Source organism: Nerophis lumbriciformis, linkage group LG27 (assembly GCF_033978685.3).
Source record: "Nerophis lumbriciformis linkage group LG27, RoL_Nlum_v2.1, whole genome shotgun sequence".
NCBI lineage: Eukaryota > Metazoa > Chordata > Actinopteri > Syngnathiformes > Syngnathidae > Nerophis > Nerophis lumbriciformis.
In genome coordinates this window covers 14,059,929-14,067,500 of record NC_084574.2, presented here as the reverse complement: position 1 = coordinate 14,067,500, position 7,572 = coordinate 14,059,929, and positions in this window count along the sequence as shown.

The following is a 7,572-nucleotide window of genomic DNA, read 5'->3' as shown; positions in this document are numbered from 1 at the left end:
AGCTTATCACCCTATCTCCAAGGGAGAGCCCCGCCACCCGGCGGAGGAAACTCATTTCGGCCGCTTGTACCCGTGATCTTGTCCTTTCGGTCATAACCCAAAGCTCATGACCATAGGTGAGGATGGGAACATAGATCGACCGGTAAATTGAGAGCTTTGCCTTCCGGCTCAGCTCCTTCTTAACCACAACGGATCGATACAGCGTCCGCATTACTGAAGACGCCGCACCGATCCGCCTGTCGATCTCACGATCCACTCTTCCCTCACTCGTGAACAAGACTCCGAGGTACTTGAACTCCTCCACTTGGGGCAAGATCTCCTCCCCAACCCGGAGATGGCACTCCACCCTTTTACGGGCGAGAACCATGGACTCGGACTTGGAGGTGCTGATTCTCATCCCAGTCGCTTCACACTCGGCTGCGAACCGATCCAGTGAGAGCTGAAGATCCTGGCCAGATGAAGCCATCAGGACCACATCATCTGCAAAAAGCAGAGACCTAATCCTGCAGCCACCAAACCAGATCCCCTCAACGCCTTGACTGCGCCTAGAAATTCTGTCCATAAAAGTTATGAACAGAATCGGTGACAAAGGGCAGCCTTGGCGGAGTCCAACCCTCACTGGAAACGTGTCCGACTTATTACCAGCAATGCGGACCAAGCTCTGGCACTGATCATACAGGGAGCGGACTGCCATAATCAGACAGTCCGATACCCCATACTCTCTGAGCACTCCCCACCGGACTTCCCGAGGGACACGGTCGAATGCCTTCTCCAAGTCCACAAAACACATGTAGACTGGTTGGGCAAACTCCCATGCACCCTATTTGGTAATATAGTGAATTAAAATACACAAAAGCACAATACTAAAAGTCAATTTGGAACGTTTCACATTCGTTTGAATGCCCTATAACCCCCACTAAAGGAACAATTGAAAGCAAACCTCATTTCCTAGTGATGAACTGTGAAAAGTAGTTCTCCAAGTTAAAGAGGATCACACATTTTGTGAATTCCCAAAGGGGATTTCTGCATCCTGCTGTTCGACTCTTCTATTCTCCCTATCTGCGCATCTCCATCTGTCCTGTCATCTCACGTCAGGCCCGAGCTTGCCCTCCTTTAAACATCATGGTTTTTTTTTCTTCTTTTCCCTGACATACGCTTGCACAGCCCGCCTCCTCTCCATCCCCGCCCATGCTTTGCTTGGTTCCACAAACACATCAGAGGGATGTACTCCATGTGACACACCTCCATCCCATCACAGCTGTTATCCCAGATGCTCCCATGACTCATCCAAGAAGTTCCACCTACATACGCTACTTTATTCAACCTCATTTTATGTCTCTATGCACAGCAACAAGGCCAACTAATCATCGCCTACATCTTATAATGTGCACATCCATGGCCGTACTCTGGCGCCACCTGCTGCTTTGCACGTTTCGACGTACACACCCCCAATATAAGACGAGCTATTTTTCTAGGGGGAAACAATAAATCTACGGATATATTTATGTTATCTTTCACCTTTGACTATTTTCCACTTTCACAAATATGCCTGCGGGTACCCACATCCCGACACCAAGTGTTCTGTAAACAGAGTTGTTTGGAAAACATGCACCATCATGAAACTCACTGCTCAGTCGCATGGAAAGCTGGGGGATGTTGAAGGACCGCTCCTTTTCTAACTAGAACGGAACTTTAGTGATATGGTGTAAGTCGGGATAGTGCTAGTCATTGCCTAAAACAGTGTTTTTCAACCTTTTTTTGAGCCAAGGCGCATTTTTTTTCCATTGAAAAAATGCGGAGGCACACCACCAGCAGAAATCTTAAAAAAACGAAACTTAGTTGACAGTAAAAAGTTGTTGTCGCAATTGTTGGATATGACTTTAAGCATAACCAACCATGCATTAATGTAGCTCTTGTCTCAAAGTAGGTGTACTGTCACATCACGCCATGACTTATTTTGAGTTTTTTGCTGTTTTCCTGTGTGTAGTGTTTTAGTTCTTGTCTTGCGCTCCTATTTTGGTGGCTTTTTCTCTTTTTTTTTGGTATTTTCCTGTAGCAGTTTCATGTCTTCCTTTGAGCGATATATCCCGCATCTACTTTGTTTTAGCAATTAAGAATATTTCAGTTGTTTGTATCCTTCTTTGTTGGGACATTGTTGATTGTCATTTCATGTTCGGATGTACATTGTGGACGCCGTCTTTGCTCCACAGTAAGTCTTTGCTGTCGTCCAGCATTCTGTTTTTGTTTACTTTGTAGGCAGTTCAGTTTTAGTTTCGTTCTGCATAGTCTTTCCTAAGATTCAATGCCTTTTCTTAAGGGTACTCACTTTTTGTTTATTTTTGGTTTAAGCATTAGACACCTTTTTACCTGCACACTGTCTCCCGCTGTTTCCGACATCTTCAAAGCAATTAGCTACCGGCTGCCACCTACTGATATGGAAGAGTACCGGTACTCAACAACAACACATAATTTGCAGACTATAATTACTGGTTTGCAAAAAATATTTTTAACCCAAATAGGTGAAATTAGATAATCTTCTGTGTGTAGTGTTTTAGTTCTTGTCTTGCGCTCCTATTTTGGAGGCTTTTTCTCTCTTTTTTTTTGGTATTTTCCTCTAGCAGTTTCATGTCTTCCTTTGAGCGATATATCCCGCATCTACTTTGTTTTAGCAATCAAGAATACTTCTGTTGTTTTTATCCTTCTTTGTGGGGACATTGTTGATCGTCATGTCATGTTCGGATGTACATTGTGGACGCTGTCTTTGCTCCACAGTAAGTCTTTGCTGTCATCCAGCATTCTGTTTTTGTTTGCTTTGTAGCCAGTTCAGTTTTAGTTTCGTTATGCATAGCTTTCCCTAAGCTTCAATGCCTTTTCTTAGGAGTACTCACCTTTTGTTTATTTTTGGTTTAAGCATTAGACACCTTTTTACCTTTTTACCTGTTTCCGACATCTACAAAGCAATTAGCTACCGGCTGCCACCTACTGATATGGAAGAGTATTACACGGTTACTCTGCTGAGCTCTAGACAGCATCGACACTCAACAACAACACATAATTTGCAGACTATAATTACTGGTTTGCAAAAAATATTTTTAACCCAAATCGGTGAAATTAGATAATCTCCCACGGCCATATCTCTGAGACTGTATCACACGGCACACTTGTGTGCCGCAGCACAGTGGTTGAAAATCACTGGGCTAAAAGATGTGTTTGTAACTTAATGACCCGACATTTCTAACTGTTAAAATATTACCTAGAACTCATTTAGCTCATGTTTTAGCATGAACTCAGGGCATAATAACTTAAAATAAAGACAGCTTAAGACTGTTTTCTTTGTTTTACTTTGGTCAAAAATAGAAAACATTCTGAAAATGTACATATTACAAATAATCCTCTTGGCAAAACACTTTAAGTTAGTTACAAATTCTGAGGAGAAAAAGTGGTGCAGTTTCTAAAACACCATGAAGAACACAATGAACTTAGACTTTGTTTTAATATATTTACAAAGTCATTAAACTTTAAGCACTTCCTGTTTAGCATTCTGATGTAGACAGTTCACCATTGAAGACGTGTTTGGAAAAGCAACCGAGTGTTTCCTCAAACCGCCACAACACAGTAATTTATCATTATGCAAATATTACAATATTATATTTAAAAAAAAAATATATATATATATATATATATATATATATATCGAAATGACTTCATAGCCGAATTAAAGGTAGCATAACTATAAACTAAATCAATCTACCAACATGGTAGATTTAAGCATAAAATAAAATAGAACAATTAACAAATGTTGAAACACATTTTTACAATGGAGTTCAGGGTGCGCATCGCACAGTCAGCCAGTTGCGAGCGCTGCACAAAACTCTAACCACTACGAAGATGATGGGCATGGTGACCTAAGTATTTGCATCTTATCGCTTCGTTGTTTTATCCGCTGAGTGGATCATTTACAATGAAGGAAGGTATTGTGCGTCGATTCTGCAGGAAAAGTTGATTGTTTGCACCTGCGCTGATTAGTAGCAGTAGCCAATCCAGTGGGTGCTTAAAGTCAGCTGACACGTCATCTTTGAACAGTGTCATTTGTGACGTGGGTTACACTTGAATTGCTATAACAATATCCAGTGGGCACATTTAGAACAGTAGTTTCTTTCATTAAAAAAATGGAAGGTCATTTTTATTACTTGACAAGCTCATCTTGTGGGCCGGATTAAGCCTGTTCGCAGCCATGACACGGCCCGCGGACCGTATGTTTGACACCCCTGACCTGGAATATTACCTACCTTACCTAAAATTCAACCCTGTAAGTGTTAGTGCTGTACAAACTTTTAGGCTTAAGTTGTAATCAAGTTTTTCACATATTTTAACATTTTTTGGACTGCAATTTTTCTCTGTAAATTAGCGAGGCAGCTTCTTATAACTGTAATGAGTTGTCCAATTTGTTTGATTGTTTTCTGGGCTCATTGTTTGTAAGTTTGGATAATTATTATGTATCTGACTGCCATTGCCACATTTCACTGCCTAATAAGTAAGTAAAACTGCCATGTAAGTAAAACTACAGTATGTGTTTGTGGAGGGGGGCGTGGCCTGCGGGCCTGCCACGGAACGGGGTGTGTCACGACCGGCCTCGAAGACAGCGACAGGTGCGTAGATGGCCCAGGTGGGCCTTGTTATCGCCTTTATTAGCAGCAGCCGTGAGGAAACAAGTAGTTGTAGTTGGGGGTGCTGCTGAGAGACACAAAGGCAGAAAAGACACGGTGCTGAAAAACAAAAGACTTTGCACCATTGATTGAAAATAAAACAGTGTTATACCCAGAATTTCTACAACTGTAGAAGTTGCCCTCTAGTGGTGCAAAGTCTTTTGCTTTTCAGCACAGTGTCTTTTCTGCCTCTGTGTCTCTCAGCAGCACCCCTAACTACAACTACTCGTTTCCTCACGGCTGCTGCTAATAAAGGCGACAGGTGATTAGATAACAAGGCCCACCTGGGCCATCTACGCACCTGTCGCTGTTTTCGAGGCCGGTCGTGACACACCACGTTCCGCGGCAGGCCCGCAGGCCACGCCCCCCCTCCACAGTGTTGTGTAAAACAAATGCAAGTGCAGTGGAAGGCAAGGTCACACTAAATACTTTATTTACAATTCTACGTAATCCAAACATTTGTGTAGCACTAGCATTGTTATAATACTGAAGCGAATATACATTTCAATTCACTCTATATACTTTTGAGCTGTAATGACCTCAAACTGTTTTGTTTAGAACTTCAGTTGGCGCCTGATCTTTGACCTTCACCCCGCCTGGCTGCTCATTGTTTTTGTTTGGGAACATGATGTGTGTTATGGCTATTTCTAATTACTGTACAAGACTGGTAGACTCTGTAACCCCGAGTGTCTTAGATGTGGCGCATTGGTCAAATTCTTAGAAATGAGGAACGAGCCTCGGATATTAATTTTAATTAATTTTGGCCCCATTCAAAGCGTCTCTCGATGGCCTTAGACTGGCACACGTCTTCATGAACTGCCATTACTTCAATCGGTAAACCATAGACTGTCTCATCCAGTGAACTAGTCTGCTCTTTGTTCTATAAGAAGAGTGAATAATTATTGATCGGGGCTCACTCTTGGCAGACGCTTGCCTGTGGAGACACCCGCTCTTATGGCCTGATTTACTAAGATCTACATTCCTCGGACTAAACAGTGTGTGCAATCTATAAAACAGCTACATGTGATCTGCGAAGACTGCAGGCACAATTCTAAAGTGGTGCAGACCGCCTTATTTAAATTAGGATTTTGCATGTACTATGCAGCGCATCACCACGGAGACACTCTTATTTACTTCACAATCATGTTATCATGCTCTTACCTGTGGCATTTTGCTATGTTTTCAAAAAAGACATCTACCACTTTTTATGGGCATTTTAGCAGCAGTCCTGCAGTGCATCTACAAAACCCAAAACCAGTGAAGTCGGTAAATCCTAAATAAAAACAGAGTACAATGACTTGAAAATCCTTTTCAACCTATATTCAATTGAATAGACTGTTCCAAATAAGTGTTTTGATGAGTATTCCTCAACTTTATCGGTCTTTTTTGCCACTTGTGCCAGCTTCTTTGAAAAATATTTGCAAAAAAGAACAAAGTTTGCCAGTTCGAACATCAAATATCTTTTCTTTACAGTCTATTCAATTGAATATAAGTTGAAAAGGATTTGCAAATCATTGTATTCTGTTTTATTTACCATTTACACAACATGCCAACTTCACTGGTTTTGGGTTTTGTACATTGACACTTTTTTTTTTTTTTTTTTTTTTTTTTTACTGCTAAAGTTGCATGAGAGTAAGGCTGCACAACTGTCCTCAAGACACAAAAAAATGCACACTTCAAGATGTTTTTATCACACTTGATATATGTTTGTAATATATATTATATGTGAAAAACAAACGATATTAAAGAAATATTAAATCACACCAATTGAATTTGTTTTAATCAGCCCCTTAAGTCATCAAGCAGCTATAACATTATAAAAGGATATTGCTGAATTATCTAATATTTTTTTGTTTCGGAATGTCCATCATGTGTCTTTGGAGCTTGGGCACTTCTCTCTCACAGTCGTGTGTGTAACTGTGTCAAACATTCGAAATAAAATGCAAAATAGTGATGACCTGGCACACGATTATCATCATTTCATGACCGAAGCAAAAAACGTTTTACACTTTTATACTGAAATAAATACACCTACAACTTGTTCAATGAAACTATCGAAAATAATACCGACATCGGTAAAGTTTAGATCCATGAAGGAAAGAAGAAAGTGAATGAATGTTCATAACTGAATAAATTGACATCCATCCATCCATTTTCTACCGCTTGTCCCGTTCGGAATAAATTGACATATGCATAAAAAACAACCCCTTTTGTGTGAGTGGGTGTGTATGAGTGTGAATGGGGGAGGGAGGGTTTTTTTTTTTTGGGTTGATGCACTAGTTGAAAGTGTATTGTGTGTTTTTTTCTATGTTGATTTAATAAAAAAAAAAATAAAAAAAAATAAAAAAAATAAAAATAAATAAATAAATACATGTTTTTCTTTTGTATTATGTTTTTAGTGAATTAAGTAACGTTTATGACAACCTTTTTCCAAAACACAATCTAGAATGTAAGATATAACAGCATACATTTTTCATTTGTTTTCAAAACACTTACAAAAAAGTGGGACCCCAAAAATGTACTGTGGGACCCCATTTTTATGACTTGATGGGGTCCCTTTTGAAAATTCCTAGCGCCAACACTAATGGATTGCATGCCTTATTCTGCTCACCTTAGAGATACAACCCACTTTGTTTAGTAGATCAGCTTTGCGTGTGCTGTCTTAGTACAATGTTTTTCAACCTTTTTTGAGGCAAGGCACACTTTTTTCATAAAAAAAATACGGAGGCACACCACCAGCAGAAAACATTTAAAAAATGTAACTCCACCAGGTCGTCGTGCCTTATTTTGAGTTTGTTGCTGTCTTCCTGTGTGTAGTGCTTTAGTTCTTGCGCTGTTATTTTGGTGGCCCTTCCTGTTTTGTTGG